Source organism: Anser anser (assembly GCF_964211835.1).
Source record: "Anser anser genome assembly, chromosome: 17".
In the NCBI taxonomy this organism is placed as follows: domain Eukaryota; kingdom Metazoa; phylum Chordata; class Aves; order Anseriformes; family Anatidae; genus Anser; species Anser anser.
Genome location: NC_139738.1, coordinates 4361062 through 4378462, shown reverse-complemented (window position 1 = coordinate 4378462; position 17401 = coordinate 4361062). Strand labels below are relative to the sequence as shown.

At 50.8% G+C, this 17401-nt stretch overlaps 1 protein-coding gene across 3 annotated transcripts in view; it reads right to left on the bottom strand.

The window, feature by feature from the left end:
* The window catches only part of SPSB1 (splA/ryanodine receptor domain and SOCS box containing 1), a 39352-nt gene extending 28374 nt beyond the window's left edge, over positions 1–10978 (bottom strand). The window contains exon 1 of one of the 3 annotated variants that reach the window (XM_083802278.1): positions 10821–10978. The gene's annotated coding sequence lies outside the window, so the exon portion shown is untranslated. Of the gene's footprint in view, positions 1–10065; positions 10497–10533; positions 10767–10820 lie in introns of those variants that run through there. The other 2 variants (XM_083802282.1, XM_083802279.1) reach the window with 2 other exon arrangements.
* Positions 10979–17401: the final 6423 nt, after the last annotated feature.

Here is a 17401-nt window from a genome sequence, read left to right as displayed (position 1 = left end):
GCCCGCACAGTCAACCTATCCTTCCAACATACCAAAGTCATCATAGGTCCTCATAAATCAGCATGCCTTCTAAATAAGTGTTTAATATAAACATTTGTACAGTCACTTAATTCCTGGTGAACCGAACTATTTGATGTGGGCCACAGAAAGCTCCCATGACATCAATGGAAAGTTTCCAATTAGGAAACCAAGTTTGAAGCACATTAAAAGAGCTTAAGAAGTATATATAGAGAGGAAGAAACCTTACAGGAACAATCAAGAGATCTGTTCTCAAGATGCGGCATACCTAGGAACAAGCAGAAATGAAAAGCTGCCTTGCATTTTCAGAGTTCAGCAAGTAAGAACTCCAGAGACGAGCAGTTGTGTTAGCTGCTAGATCCCTTCAACATCTAAGCTTGTCTTTTGGCAGAGGCCGACCAGCCCTAGCAAGCACGTTCACCTGTTTTTCAGCTGCCACGGAAGTCCTTGCTCCTTTTAAGGAGCCTGGACGGCTCCTACAGCTTCGCCTTGATCTGCTGTGCACAAGCACCAATTTAAGAGTAATAAGGTGGCCACTGCCACCCACTGTTCAGTGCACCACAGCCACCCAAACATGGAATAAATGCATGCTCTCTAGGATATCCAATGCTTAGAAATTCAACTGCAGCCACCACGCCCAGCACTTTGCCTTAAAAGCCTCCCACCACGCCAAGCTCACCTTGCAGCTTCATTTCTACAATCGGTTTGTTACACTCACCACCACTTCCTATGCTCAGCGAGAACACGAGCTGACTTCACCTTCCAGCCACCCCCTGCAGATGACCCCACTGCTGTGGTGATACCGTCCTACAGCTGGAAATAGCTGGCTACAGAAACCCCAGCTAAATGCACGCGGGCATGTACGAATTAGACCGCCCAGCTGCTCTGTCAGGCTTGCAGACAAGCAGGGCAACATTCAGCCACCTGCGAAGCCACCTCTTTCACCACTGCCACCTGCTGGGCCGCTTGCTTTGTCCACTCGGGGACAATGACAGCTTCCACTCGATGCCCATTCAGCAGCACAGCCGTGGGTCAGACGGGATTTCCAGGACCAGCTTGCTTTGTGTGTGGCTGAGAGATGCCGAAACGAGATTAACACGGTATGGAAAGCTTCATTAGCACAAAGGCTGTGTCAGTAAAGCCAGCGGTGGGCCTCCTGCTGTGCTGTTTGACACCTTGTCATGAGGAGCCCCACGAGGCCAAGAGCTCTTTCAAGAGCAGTCCGGACCAGGGACTGGCTGTTTTTTTTGGTGAAGGTCTGAAGAGAGCCTAATGCCGGTAACGTTTGGAGCAATGCACTCATACATGCACTGGGGTACGAAACTATCCTTCCTGCACACCTTAATGACTGTTAGATTGACAGCAATTCTCCTACCTCAAACACACAGGGGGTATTTGCCATCTGTCTTAATAGATGGTCTACAGCACATCCAGTGCCCCCTGAGGTCTCACCTGCATCAAGAAGCCTCTTCCCACTCCCACTTAAAACTAAGAGCCCTTCAATTCTGTTTCTTCCCAGCAACAGCGAAACCATTGCCAGTCATCCTGCTCCCATTTCGCAGAAGAGCGCTGTAGCACTTATCCCACAAAAACACAGTTCAGCTGAGCTTAAGCCATGCACTCCGCTCTTGTGTGTTCCTTGACGCATACCAGAAGCCACGCCACCCCCCTGGCACAGAGCCCAGACCTGTTTCTACCTGCTAGGTTTAGTCGAGGGGCACTGCATGTGTCCCACCTGTCAACAGAAGTCCTGTTTACCCCCACTGGTAGCGTGCTGCCATACGATAGTGCCCACAGCAGCAAGCTGAGCTCTTCTACCCAGAGCCATCTGGCTGGGAAGGAAACACTGGATACTGACAACTGCATCCCTACAGCAAAGGGCAAAGGCTGAAGGCACATCACAAGTCACCACTAAATCAATCAAGAGCAGAAACCCCTTCTAGAAAGCACCACCAAGCGACTACACAAGTACACCTAGCAGCGAAATTCTCTTCTGAGACCAACCACCTTGCTAACCCTGCAGATTCACTCGAACTCCTTGCAGGTAAACATCTGGGCCTCTCTGCCACCCAGGAGAGGCACAGCACGCTTGGCAAGCCTCCCCCCGTGGAGCAGCGCTGCCCTGGCTGTGGAACAAGCACGAGGGGAGTTGCACAACCGCAGCCTGCTTGCAGATGTGGGTTACGGCCCCTTCCAGGCTCACTCTAGTCAGGTGTCCCCTCCCATTTAACGTGTTGACACAGAGCTGTGCCTCTTGCAGATCCAGTTCAGGGTCCACAAGCTGGGCACCAGCCCGATTACTCAGCTATCGGGCCTGGAGTTTTGATGTGATTCATGCCAGAAGTGCAGATCCAGGCCTGTGTGGGCACATACGACCTGCTCCTCCACAAGTCTCTCCGGAAGGCAACATCTTTCATCTTCTGATCCCCAGGGGACCAGAAGCACGTGAGGAACCCCAGTACCTCAGTAAGACCGGAGAGATTCGGCTGTGGAAGCATGCAGAATCAACCTTCCAGGGGAGCTCCGTTCCTCTGACATCTGCTTCTTGCAAACAGGTCACGAAGTCTAACTATTTCGCAGCACGCTGGTCCTTGAGTGTATCTTGAAGCTGATAAACCGAGGCACATACGAAGAACACAGCGTCTCCAGATTCCAGGATGATCGTCGGCCACTGAAGTACGCTCATATTAATAAACATAGGATACAAACTTTGTCCCTTTTTTCTCCCAAATGCCAACATACAGCAAGTCAAGCCCACAGCCTGGACAACCAGTAGCACACCACGTTGTTGCTCTGCCTCTGCTCCCCTGGCTTTTCACCGTTCCCCATGCTCGCAGACACTACCCAGCAGATTAACAGCCCCTTTTTAACTCGTACAAATGCAAGCAGCAGCTGAACATTGGCAAGACAGCGTGCCACATACCTAACCTTACAGCAATATCCTGCCGGAATCAGTGCCATGTGTGCAGCCCTTCTGCCCTTTTCCTCCTCGGCTGCAAGCTAAGCTATGCTAGCAAGATCTAAGAGATGCATGTGCCTGAATCAATCCCAGAGCCAAGTCTGAGGCTGAAACCACTTATAAATGTCTGTCTGATCCTTGTTGCAAGAGGGACACGGCACTCCAAGAAAGCTGCTATGTAGTAGGGAGGAAAGCAACGCGCTGGCTCACAGAAAAGAAACATTCATTAGGTTGATTCACTCCCACCCCCCAGCTCCATTTTGTTCCAGCTGGAAGCGCACAACACGCCGCATGGAAAACCCCAGCCCATTGAGACTGCGTGGGACATCAGGAGAGGAAGCCAAGCCCTCAAGTCATGACCACGGAGCTGTGACAGCAAGCTGTCGGTAAGAGCAGCACACATCAACCTGCGGCAGCTCCTGCCCACCGCGTAACCCCAGAACAGATAGCTATGCTCCGTGCCCATACAAGCGAGCCTTACATTGATAAGCCAGGTGCTTTCTGTATTCATACAGACCCCAAACCTCCTTTCAGCTGAAATGCCAGCAGGCTTCTTCTAGGAACTGCCATACAGAGCTGGTGCATCAGTGCTAACTGTCGAAGTTCAGCTTAAGTTACAGGGAATTATTGACACGGGCACCACCCGAAACTTCAAGTCCCAAACGCACCAGTGCCCTGGCATTGAAATGGGACAAGGCAATCCCTCTCTTGACACCCAGGTTCAATAAGATGACATGTTTGGTCTTTAAATAGCTATGGAAAATTGGCCATCAAAGACAGCCCCAGGCAGAACTGCTGACAACACAGCACCAGCCCCTCCGTACCACATACCCGGCGTCCCGATTCCTCTACGGACCAAGACTGGAAGCATTTCAGGGGTTATCATTGCCTTCACTAAGAAGCTTTGCTTGCTTCCCTGCAGCACAGCTCACCAGGCTACATCCCTACCAACCCGGGGCTCCCGAAGCCCAACACGACGATGAATTAGGGTGTCTAGGAAAGAACTGCGCTTGGGCAAACTCCAGGACTTCCTTCAAGCCTCAGGACACCATAGCTGGAATCCAGGCATTTTTCACATCCCTGCTTAATGTAGAGTTTAACTTCCAACAGGCCATTCAAACCAGAAGTTATCCACAGCGAAGTTGCCAAAAGCTTAAACTAAGGATTTCTAAACATCTGAGACCAATGTAGCCTGCTCATGTAGAGAACAGCTTGGCCTTAGCCCTTGCTTGCTTTTCTTGGCTGCTTACCATCAGTGGCTCACGTTCTTTAGAACTAAGTTGTTTCTGTAGTTTTTGTGCAACCGAGTGCCTTTGTACATTTATGGTGTCAAGGCCCCATCCGGGATCTCCTCAGGACAGATTCCTGACATGATAACATACCAGCTATCCAAAGAAAGCAGCTTGAAACTAACATCTACACAGCTGCTCCAACTTACAAGCTTCATCAAATTCCCCTCCCAGGCTAAAAGAAAAAAGCCCATGTTTGGTAACCCCATATTCAGACATTACCACCTTCCGCCCCCAAGCTCTCATGTCAAGAGTTGTTGCTCTCACTTTGAAATCAGGCAGATGTTTGTGTGTTTTCCTTTCTGTAAGAGTAAAAAGCTTCCAGCTCCCAGGGGAAGTTTTGCAGGTTAAGAGCTTTAGCGTTATACAGTAGTAGCACTGCTCTGGTTCGAAGTCTGTCTTCACATTTCCTAGCAGAGAAAAACCAGCGGAGCCAGAAGTAGACAAGCATTAGTGAAAAAGATTCCAGGGTTAAGGATAGGTAAGGCAAGGACAGGTGACTGTTCTAGTAAGGTCAGATGTTCATCCAAAAATCTTCCTTAAAGCTGAAGTTGAACCCTGCTTAAACACAACACAGAAAAACAGAAGGGAGGCAAGGCCCCGTCACCAGGGGACGAACAGAAAGCCTGCAGCATGCTAAGCACCCTGCTCCCAGCTGGGGCACTTCTGCACTGTGGATAAGGAAGACATTTCCCACCTTCCCCACCCCAGCACCGTAAATCCACCCAATACCAACCGCTTGCCTAAGCCACAGGGCAGAAACCATTAAATAAAGCCTGGTATTAGCATCCATCCCTGCCAAAGGTAATCATGTATGAAAAACGTTACTTTTTCTCCCTTTCTAAAGAACCCTCAAGCCGAACATTCAGTGACTGAAGCAAGGCCACACATCAAGCCAGATGTATAGAAAGGATTAGCCCACAGCTGTCCCTGGCTCGCAGCCCTGCGCTCATCCCTCTAAACCACACTCCCTGGGGCACCCGTAACCCTGTCAGACTGCTACGAGCACCAGCTGGAAAGCTCTGGATCCCAGGCAGGGCAGCACAGAACTGAGGACCATCCCCAGCAGTCATGGAACAGCACCAAGACCCATCTCACCAGCCTGCAGCTGCTCGTACCAGCAGTCCATGCCCAGAGCACAAACAACGAACAGGCTAAGAAACCGCTCCTCTCTCCATCCTCTGCCCAAAGAAGGGGCATCTGCAAAGGCTGCCCGCACTAGGACAGTTTTACTCAGTCACAACTCGAGAGCAGGACGTTATCCAGCTCAGCTGATGTCCTGCAGGATCCTTGTTCACCCCCCAAGGGGGGTGGACACCACAACAGCATCCAGCTCACACCACATCTATCTTACCAGGGAGAGTCTGCCTGCATTTCCATCCCTGAAACGCTACACGAAGAGTTGAGGCAGCTTGTGTCACCCACAGCTGCCAGAGAGTAGCTCCCATACCCAATTAAGGCCCAGAATTAAAATTTAAACCACAGTCTCAGTATAAAAAACATGCCTCAGCCACACGCTCTTTCCAGATGGGCAGCTCCGGAGCACCAGTCACTCCTGAGCCTCTCCGGGATCAAAGCTCTGCCCGCTTCCAGAGCTCAGAGCAGGTTTGTTTCAAGCTCCTGCTGCAGCCTTGTTTCAGGGGGATGGGGACGGATTGTTTAGCGACTAGCTAAGAAGCCAGGACTCAGAGTCGCTGGCTTTTAAATCCCTAATAATGGGATGCATCTGCAACAGATGCTTTGGTTGACATGAAGACGCCTTCGCATTTTAAGAAGGAAAAGCGGCATCCAGCTGGACTGACTGCAAGGGAGGGAAGTCAGGCCTTGCCTGTAAGGCACACAGGGATTTGTTGGCACTTCAGCACTCAGTTATTCCAATCACTGGCCAGCAGCAAGGTTTCTCTGCCACCAAGGATATCAATGCCTTAAACTAAGCCAGGAAAGAATTGCCAAGCAAACGCCTCACCAACACATGCATCAGTGTTTACTACAGCACTGCAAGTTTGTCAGGAAAGACAACCTGGACAGAGCAAGGTCAGTGAAACAGCGAGACTGACAGCCACCCATCCGCTCGCTCTCAAGCATCTTCCCTGAGACATTTATGCGAAGCTGTTTCTGCAGAGACACAGCAGAAGCTCAGTGCTGCAGCCTGTCCTTCGGGGGGAGGGCAGGACCAGAGCAGGTAACACTGTTCTTGACCTCCCAGCTACGAGGCCAGCAAAAGCAGCAGCAGACATGCAAGAACATGGGATGAGTTCCCCCCATGGTACGCACCAAGCCAGACATCCTGCTTTCCAGCAGCACGCGCGCAGCCTTCAGACAGCTTGGTTTACACTCCTCCCAGGTGCAAAGCCATGTGCATATAACGAGGCTACATCTCCATCACACATCACTGCAAGCATCCCTGAGTTTTGCCTTGTTCTGCTGGGCTAGAGGGGTTTTCACTGGGTGACTGGCCCCGTTTCCAGAAGCCACACTCCATACAGACCTGCAGGCAAGAGCAGAGTCTAGACAATGGAGGGGATTTTTCCTAGCAGTAAGAAGGGAAACACTAGCCTTTAATAAGATTTTAGATCAACTCTGAACTAGCTCAGAAGCCATATCACTAACCGTGTGTCTTTTCACAGCTGAGGCACTTTATCCACTTAAAATGTGGTTCTGTGAAGCTCAGAAACAGCAGACACAGATGGTTCATACCCATATCCCCAGACCAGCAAGAAGGGAAGAGTTATACTGTACCCAGGGAAATAAGCAAGAACCCTTAGCTGGATTTATCTCATCTTTTTTTAAAAGCTATTCCCAACCCTCAATCCCACCCAAAACACAGCACTTGTGTACCAAGAGTTCAAATAAATCAACAGCACGCTGAGCAGACAGCACAAACCCATCCGAGCCAGGCACTTCTCACACTTCTCTAAGCAAAGTCTGGCAGTTGCCAAAGTGGAAGTCAGAAGAGCTCTGAAACTATCAGCTGCAGCCTGGGCAAAGCAGCCAGCATCTCCCCTGTCACTGGACATGTGTGCAAGTTTTAGTTCTGCTGAAAGTCTTTAAAAAGGTCTTTAAAAAACGTTTAGATGTAGCCCTTAGTGATATGGTTTAGTGGAGGACCTGTTAGTGTTAGGACAGAGGTTGGACTAGATGATCTTGGAGGTCTCTTCCAACCTAGACGATTCTGTGATTCTGTGAAAAAGATCAGCAAGCCATTAGGATCTCATGTTTGAGAATCCATATGGACAAGGACTAAGTACAGTGGGTGACTGAACAGGAGCAGACTCCGCTTGATTTAGTTGATCCACACCCCCTTTGATCCCCTAGTCTAAGAAAAAGGCGTGCCTAGTCCGACACGCACAGCTGTCAATAACCTGAACAGCTTGAGTCAGAGGTAATTTCAGATGTCTTAATATCTGTGCTTGTTTTTAAAGCTTTTTCTTGGATGCTGCAGCAATACCAAGCAGTTCTGTTGCCTCCCAAATGTTACAACACTTTTTCCCCTGAGCCACAATAAACAGTCCACAGCACTAGACAGGTATGTGCATTTACTAAACAGAAAGTCAATAGCTCCCAGCCTGGGAGTGCCGAGAACAAATCAACAAGCTCAACTGCTGAAAGCCACCCTTTACCCATAAGCCAGAAACAGGTGTTCTTTTTTGGCCCAACACAGCACTACGACAGACTGAAGCTCTGAAGATCACTGCTGCACCTCTCATCTAGACTTGACAGGACATCACTTTATGTTCTTAAAAAAAAGCAAGCCCCCAAGCTTCCTGTCCTGTTTTGAGCTTTAATACAGTATACTTAAGTTTTACAGCTCACTAATTCCCTCACAAGGGCATCCCTTGGGAGGGAAATTCACAAGAGCGAGTTTCCTTCAGTCTCCTATCATACTCAGCTGCCCAACAAGAGTGCTGGATAACCCTACTTCACCCAGAAGTATGATCGGGGGAAGAAAGTTTCCTGATCAACCCAGCAGGCCGACTTACTGTAGCTCAGGAGCTCCTAAACCTACAAGGTTCAAGTGGTGCAGAGCTGCTAGTGAATCTATGCCTCTTCCCCTTTTCTTTTTTAAAAAAAGGTGACACTGCTTTAGTAGTCCATGAGGAAACCCTGTTAACTGTGGTCTCCCCAGCCTGCACCCGTGAGCTTGGAAACCAGGACTTTGAAGCTAGGCTTTCCTCAGACTTGCACTTCACCAAGTGTTTGGCCATCTCCTGTAACACATACCCCATCTCTGCCAAGGACAACTGCACTCCCCTCCCCTCCACCCCAGCAGTTATTTATTGAAACAGAGGCAGCTGTAGCAATTACTCACATGGAAGAGTAACTCAAGGGAAGATCTTTGCTGCTCAGAGCTGTGTAGTGACTGGAAGTGAGTCAACACCTTGACATCAACCCAATCGATGGTGACCACCAGCAAAGCATCCAGCGACCACAGTTTGGTAACCTTGGTTCTCAGACACTTACTCACTTCTATTCTGCTGGCATTACACAGCTTTGCCTGGAAGCAACTGATGTCTAACTCCTATCTTGTACTAGCAGATGAGTTTGCTAGCTCGTGTCACATGCCTGCAAACGCAGAGGAGGAGGGCAGCAGGTTTCACAGCTAGCCACATATACCAGCCTTCAGCACGGTCAAGGTTCAGGCAACTCATACCACAACAGGCCTCGTTAGTATAATTCACTCAGGTCTATAAGATGTTTCTTTATTGCTATAATGCTACCATCACTCTACTAGTTAACAGAAGCCTCCCTGCATAGGACGGCAAGATAAGCTGTGCCAGTGGAGCATCACTGTACATCCCAGCTGATGTCATCTCATTGATGCTCCCTGCCAACACCAGTTAATCCTCACTCCCCTTGTCAGCACAAGCCCTGACTCCAGACTGAGTCAGAACATGTACATTTCCGCCCAAAACTGTAAGTACAACCTCACACTGGTGTATCAGAGCCAGCCAGTCTGTACTGGCTATCAGGTGCCAGTTCCAGTGTATTCAGTGGCACCAGCCACAAAATCTGACAGAGACAGACCTCAGCCACAGGGCATGCTCTCTTCCACATCTTACGATCTTCAGAAACACTGAAACGTGAAGACTAACCATCAGCAGTCTGCACTCAAATCACAAAGATTGGCATAGCATGCAGACTGGCTCACTATCTACAGATTTATAATTGAGGTGACTTCATGAATTTAATTATCCTTCACAAGAGGGACTCGAGGAGACAAGCAGCCCTTGCAGACTGCTTTCACTTTGAGGAAAGGAAACATAGGAGGCCAGGGCGAGACAAGAGAGCAGCAAGCAGAGCACATTTTCCACATCCCGGACCCAGCTGCAGCGATCCGACTCCACACAGACACCGCACATCTCAGCTAGCCAGTTCCTGGAACACAAAACCACATCTCTAACGTAAGTTTACAAACAAACTTCAGTCACATTATAGTGCGATTCAGTAACCTCCCCAGCCGGAGAGCGGCTGCGACAGCCTGCTGCTGATGTACTGCAACAACACAATGCCCCCCAGAGGACTGCTCAAGCTCATCCCTTGTCTTCAGCAGAACTAAGGGCGGGGGGGGGGGAAGAATAAACTACAGCTTTACGAAACCATCATCACAACGCCCCAGAGCCATGACAGGGCCGGAGGCCAGGCACACTGACGGAGCAGGGAGGAGACGGGCGCACCAGCAGCCGGTTGGCCGGGGAGGGCTCCTCCAGAAGCCAGTGAAGTGCCTCTCAGCGCTGCCATTCACTTGGTAAACAGTAGCACAGCCCCACCACGCTCCCAGTAGCTTCCCTATCAACTCACCACAGAAATTGCCTTCTTCCTAGGCTGAGATAGGTACTTTGACCCCATCCAGGTCTCTTGCTGAGGAAAGATTGCTTCTGGGACAAAAGGGTCATAAACTCTTCCTGCATCGCTATCAGGGAAAGAAAAGCCAATCTATCTCCAAGGCAGCAACTTCCATCTTTATAATCATTTTGTAAACTTCCTTATCTTGAGCAATGGCTCACTTCATAGATTTCTGCCCAGGCATGGCCACCGCCGCTCACCAGCCGCACTGACTGCCCACATCCATCCTGCAGCAGCGGGAGCAGACGGCATGCTTCTGTTGTTCTTCGAGCAACGCTAGGCACTTCGGATGGAGGATTACACAGGCTCCTATCACACTGGCACGGGTTTATGTAGGAAAAAGGCCGATATCCATTAGGCCCGTGCTCCAGAGACCACCAAAGCAGCACCACAACCACCGAGCAAACAACCCGACCTCCTTACCGAGCTGAGCCTCGCTCACCACCTCCACCCCCGGCTGCACCTCCGGGTCACAAAACCGGGCTTGAGCCCAGCGCTTGCTCTTTTTTTTTTTTTTTTTTAATTCTTATTTTATCTTTCGGGAAGCTGGCACCGGTTCCACGCAGCCCGCGCTGGCCGGGGAGCAGCGCCCCGCTGCGAGGGATGGGAAGGGGAAGGAGGGGAAGGAAGCGGGGGAGAGGCCTCGGCAGCCCGGTGGCCGCCACCCCCAGGGAAGAAACACCCCCCCCCCCGCCGCCGCCGGCTCCTACCGTCCGCAGGCCGCCCCATGGCAGCGGCCGCGCCGGGTCCCGCCGGAGCCTGCTCCCGGGGCCGCGCCGCGCAGCGCCCGTGGCTGGGCGGGCTGCGGGCAGGCTGCAGCCGCGGCTCCTCCCGCCGTCACATGGCACAAATAACGCCCGCAGCCCGCCCCGATCCGCCCCGAGACCGCCCCGGCCCCGGGACCGGCCCCCGGGGTCCGCTTGGGCCCGGCCCCGGGCCTGGCCCCGGCCGGCTGCGGGCCCGTGAGGAGCCCCCGGGCCTGGGCGCGGCGAGGCGGCGGCCTCTCGGCGGGCAGGAGGGGGACCGGCGGCTCTCTGAGGGGGTTCGGCCCTCGGTTGACGCCGAGCTGTAATATTTGCATGGCAGAGGCTTCGGGCAACGCGTGTCTGCTGTGTGTTTTTTTTTTTTTAAAACCTGATCGATTTGTTTACAGAAGTAAATCAAGGAAGTACAACCCCGTTGGGTCTCTTCGCAACGCACAACTCCGTTCGTCGGAGACTTTGTGCACAAAGCGAGTTTGGGGACAAATTTGAGTCAGCGATGTCCCTTTGAGATGATTCATTTTCGGTATTCCCAGACAAAAAGAGTGTGTAGCAATACAGCTGGCAGCTACACGCTGGTGACTCGGTGCAAATTAGGCGAGAGCTCCAGGGACCACCCGAGAGCTGCAGGAAGCGGCGAGAATGATTTGGGGGGCGGCCTTGTGGCATCCGAGCCGGGACACACCGAGTGCCCCTGCCAGTGACCGAGGTTATTGTCTGGGGGATTGGACATGAACAACGGGCCTTGGCCACTTCTCATCACTAGTGGTCTTGGGGCACACCTGAAAAAGGGAGCGGGGTTCATTTGTGCGTCCTCATTTGTATGTCCCTGCTTCCAGAGGGCTTTGCTTTCATCTCTGCTGGAGCTCCGCTGCAGCACAGGGCCTTAATTCAAGGTTTAACTGTAAATGTGCAAGTGTGTCCTCCCTACCTACCTTCTAATTAGGATAATGAGCCACTCTTCCCCTTGCAGTGCTCCTTCTTAGGGGCTGCAGGAGGCGAGCGGTGAGGAAGGCGATTCCCAGGTGTACAGAGGTGCTGGATCTCTGCGGAGGCTGCAGGCTTTTTGCCACAATTCGGGGGCCATGCATCGATGAACAACTTGCAACATAACAGCAGTGCTTACAAGGAAGAGATCGAGTAGCTGCAGATGGGTGGAGATGAAATTGCATGGCCCCAGGGACTGTATGCTCCCCACTGCTAGCTTCCTTCTTCAGCAAGGTGCTCACAGCAGGGCATTCAGTGACCTATAATGGCATCGGGAACGGTGCTGAACCCACCGAACTGTCAGGAGAAATAAGGCTGCATCTTCCCTAGGACCTTGCAATGCCAAGGCCGAGGTGTGGTAACTCGTTGAACAACCCCCTCCTCACCCCTTTCTGGCCATGCAGTCAAAAACACCCCTGCCGTTGCAAGGCAATAATCCCGTTGTGCTCCATGGGGCAATGCACGCAGGGGAAGTAGTTCATGTGTGCATTCGTGTCATTGCAGGATGGAGGCACTAATTTGTTAAGCATATTTTGAACTCCTTGGGGAATTGTCGCTCTGTGCCAGCTATTGTGGTTCATTAAATAACACATTCACATTGCATTAAATTTATTACTCCAGCTGACCAGAAACACCAGGGAGCTGGTAGATACAGCACAAATAGGTCCTTTCACACCCTGCAAGATAGAAATAGGAGAAGTTTCCTGGTAAACAGATAGGTGTTTGAGTAGCTTTTTCAAAACTGTTTTGCTTTGACCTATACCTGCTGCCATTTCAGTCAATTTTCTCCAATAAATTCAGCAGAAGTTACTGAGCAATGGTCCCCCAAGTGTATTGTGCAAATCTCCCCCTTTTCCTGCAGGTTACTGTCCTGATCTCTGGCAGTTGGGCCTGTACTCACCGCAGACCCTGTAAGTATTTTTTGGAGCGTGCGGAGGAAGGATTTTGACGCTGCAAACTGGCTCCGGTGGTTTCTGTGGGCACACCTGCAGCTTTCTTTGTACATCCATCCCCGTCTGTGGAGAGTTTTCCCAGTTATCACCACTGTTTAGAAGTCTCTCCTATCTCCCCTGGCTGTGCCAAAAATGTTAGAGGAATGTATCGCCTAGGCATAAAATGGAGAGCAAGACAAACTGGAGTGTTGTCTAGGGAAACTCCAAAGCTCCTCAGAATCAGAGCTCTGTGGGCCAGATTCTCCCCTAAGGTAAATCAATCTACTACACCTACTAAAGTACACCTACTTTGAAGGCTTTGTTTCCTTACTGCCAAGGTGGGAGGCTGCTGTAACGTGAGAACCTGACTGGTGGAAGTGGGGCAAAGGCTAAGGTGGATTCGTCATCTAGGAAGGCAGTTGCTAATTAGCCGGCTGACAGTAACTCTTGATGCCTAGACATGTGGATGGGGAAATTTCCTCTTGCCCCAAGACCTTTCCTGCCCATCTGCTGTGCTCCAGGGGATAACAGAGCAAAGGCCGGGGCCAAGGTCTTGAGGGCAGCCCAAGATCTCGCTCGTGGTGACTCTGAAAGCAGGTTCTCCTTGGCCCACCTCGCCGCAGCTCCCCAGGGCATATTAAATGGTCAGCACAGCATGAGCACCTTCAGCAGCAGCACAGACATGTCATCACTGAGTCCAAGAAAGATGTTAATGAGGTCTGAGAACAGCACAGGAAACTCGGCAGGCTGTAGTCTGCCTGTGAATTCAGCTGCTGCGCTGACTCCACCGCAGCGGTGCTAGCTGCCTCCCAGCACCGCGCGTATCGCTTTCTCGAGGCCCGAACGGTGAAAGCGAGGTAAGAAAGGTTAGGCCCCTGCCAAGACAGAAGGAAAAGCGGAGAGCGAGGACAAAAGCATTAGGTGTGACATGATTCCTTCAGCCTGGGTGTTGGCTCCCCTAACCTTTCCGTGTTCAGGGTGGAGAGAAAGAAGCCTGAAGGAGCTAAAATTTGGGCCAGCTTCTCGTGGTAGCTGAGGTGGGAACAATTATGTTCAGCTAAATCAATACAGGGCTACTCGGGACAAAAAGGAAGGATCTATGAGCTGTCATACATTTCTTCTGCAGGAAGAGATCGGGATCAGATGAGCTGGAAAAGGCACAATGTGATTTCACTCCACCTCTTCCTCACAGACAGCGAGTTTTGTGTTTGAAACGTCAAAAAAAAAAAAAACAACTAATGATTTTGGGTGTCCAAGCGTTTTTCAAAGGGCAAAAGTATCTCAGTGTTGCACGAAAAGCAAGGTCTTCTAAGGCATCTAGGGCTTAAATTATTAAAGCTGCCCATAAAACATAGGCCAGTATCAACCAAAAAGGGACGGGCATGGCAGGGCTGGGCCTGTTCTGCTTAGTCCACTGGCTTTCAGTGACCTCCGACAATTGCTTTTTCCAACTGTGAGATTACAGTATGGCTCTGCACTCCATGTGAAACTTCTTTAAATATCTTCAGAAACAAAATGTGGTGCATTATGCACTCACTTATCTTGCCAAGAGCACATTACATCCCTCGCGAGTAGAGGAGTATTATTGTTTTCGAACTGAGAGGCCTGTGTCCAAGGTCACAGGCAGGGGACCTGTGACAGCCTAAGGAATGGGAGACAGCTCTCCCGGGACTCGGGCTGGTTTTGTAATACCCGTTAACCCATCCAGGCCTCGGCAGACAGCCTCCTCCAGACACCAGAGCGAGCCTGAAAAGGAAATATTGCAGCAATTTAGGCCCTTTTCCCAAGAGGAATGTTAAACCAAGGGGAGAAAAACTAAGCTGCCCTTCCAGGTGAGTCTGCAGCTCCTCTCCCACGAGAAGAAATCATCTTGTCACTTCCAAGGCGGTGAGTGCTGCTTTGCTCAGGATTATCTTATCCTCTTTTCTTTATGTGACTTCCAATTATGGACACAAGCGCATGAGAACAAACCCATGGCAACAGAGTATTTTGTTCCACAGCTAACACTGCTTAAGTTCATCTCCCGTTCATACTGAGGCAACCACATCGAAGCTTGGCAAAACAGCAGGTTTACAAGTGCCATATGGCTGCACGGATCCTTTATTGACCCATCCTGTAAATAGAAGCCAGTTTTAGTTTACCCAAAGCTGCTGTGTCCACTCCGCTGAATCACTGTGGAAGTACAGCCTGTTAGCACCAGCATCACGTAAATCCTGTGGACAAATCAAAGGAGAAGATGGCTTTCCAAGAAATCTTGTTTGAAACACATCTCGGCACCAAAAAGAGTCAGATTTGACAGCCCATACTGCGGCTTTACCCTCAGCAAGTGAGGATGTCCCCTGACTGCTGGCAAGAAGATCGGACGTGGTATTTTAAGATGCGGGGGCAGATGACCCCAAAGGGGCATTACCCCACCCCGAGCACCTTGCCACTGCCAGCTTGATCTTTGGCTGAGGGCTATCTCGCACTCTTACATTTGCTTGTGCAAAGGTTTCCTCCCCTACCAGAGATCCCTGTCCTTTAAAGAAGGAAGGGTAGGTGGGGTGGTGAAGGGGGATAACGGCAGCAGGGAGGTCGGAGGAAACCAGATGTGACAAGTGCTGAAGCAGAACTTTTCAGCTATGTGGTGGCTCCTGGCCAGATGAGATCACAGCTCCTGCAGAATCTTGTCTCCCTTTATTTCCTTAATATTTGACTCCTGCTTCCTTAAGAAGCAGGAATTGCTAATCTTCGCGTGCTTGCTTTGAATACCCTCTACGTTTCAAACAGCAGTGCAAACAGTGGCGGAGTGGGGTAGCTGACAAACGCTGGTGTTTATGGCCTGCAAATGGAATCCCTCTAAGCCTGTTTGGAAAACTAACTGGGGATGAAGTCTGGATTAGAAGAGACTTTTCCAGCTCTCATCCCTGTGAATTTATGCTAAGATTATTTAAAGGGGAGGTGTGGGGAAGACATGACTTGGCGTGTCTCCTTTTTGGTGCTCAGCCTTCACTGTCGTAGGTTAGCCATGGGGTCTGGAAATGGGCGAGCACCCGCCTCCCAGTAAAGGGAACCCTTTGAAGGTCTGAAGTTAAGCATCAAAATCCTTCTTAAGAGCAGAGACCCGGGCTGGTGCAGGCTTTGTAGGCATGCTTTATGCCTGACTGATATTAACCTTGCAGCAGCAGGCTGGCAGACTGCATCAAAAAAAGGGGATCCAATTGCTTTGCATTTTGGGGTGAGTATAAAGACAGGCAGGCAGCAAACATGCAGCTTTCTGTGCCCTGGAGAGACAGAGAGAGACTAAACATTACCCGGAAACATGTACGTGCTGCATGCAGGCTCTGCCTGTGGGAATTAAGGGAGACAATGCGACAGATAGGGAACAATGAGTGTCTGTAATGTACAGCAACAAAGCCAAAGTAACCCAGTGTGCTGCAGAACAGAGGAGACTGTGAAAACAGCAACCCCATGAGGTAGAAATCCTGCCAAGCCTGCTGAGAGGACAATCAACGGGCCCTCCTCAGCTGGAAGATGGCTCAGTGCGGTGGAAAAAGGAGTAAAAGAGTGGGATGGAGGAGGGAAAAAGAGGCATCCCCAAGGGGCCCTTTTACAGAAGAAGAAAAAAAAAAAAAAGTTATCTTCCTTTTCATTAATCTCTTCTTGTGAGTGCATATCTCAGTCAACACAACACTTTGCCCACTATAACACAAGTAAATGAGGCTGTGGAAAGAAAGGAAACCCTTTCTCAAAAACAGACCAGAATCCAGGTATTTTGCAGAAAGCCTACAGAGTGTTTCACGTTCACCGGGTGAGCAGGGGCCTGCTGTGATGTCTCCTGTCACTGCCCCTCTGCCTTTCAGCTTCAGCACGGGGTGCTGGGTGCGAAGTGCCTGCCTTAAAGAACAGGATACGTATGGCTCTGGAGCACTTGGCTGCAGAAGATGCTCTGCAAACATCCCAGTTCTCCAAACCTCCAGTTTTATTTGGAGCAACCCTTACAACAGCAGCTGGCTGCCTGGATCTGGGGTACCTGTCCTACAGATGTGGCTCTACCTCTTAATGAGAACACGTGCCCCGAGCTCACTCCCAAAATCGCAGGAACTTCATGGGCTGACACAACTGCTAGCAGTAAAAAGGGCACGGCATAGTGCTCCTTCTGCTTACTGCGCTGCAGCCTCCTGCATGTGGGAGGCTGTGCACAAGAAGCCAGTGGGAGCGGGGAAGCAGAAAAATGAGTGCCTGGCCAATTTGATGGGGAAAAGAAAGGGAGCCACAAACCAAAACTGGAAGCACCTGGGATAAGAGAGGAGCAGGAGCTGTGGAGCAGCTTGGGGGGGGTGAGCAGGCTGCCAGAGCTGGCTGTGCCCCAGCTCAGAGGTCTCCTCTGGGTGCTTGTGCCCTGCAGCAGCTCCAGGGCTGGAGCCCCAGTGCCTGCAGCTCCGCAGCCTGAGCGAGCAGCACCCTCTGCTGCTGGCACGCTTACCTCCAAACCACCCTTCTTTTTCTTTTTTTTTTTCCGACACCTACTTGCTTCCAGAGGGGAGCTCAAGAAAAGCATCCACAGAAATATCCTCCTGCAAGTCAAAACACTGCAGCATGTGGGTGGTTTGTTTGTCAGACGCTTTGGTC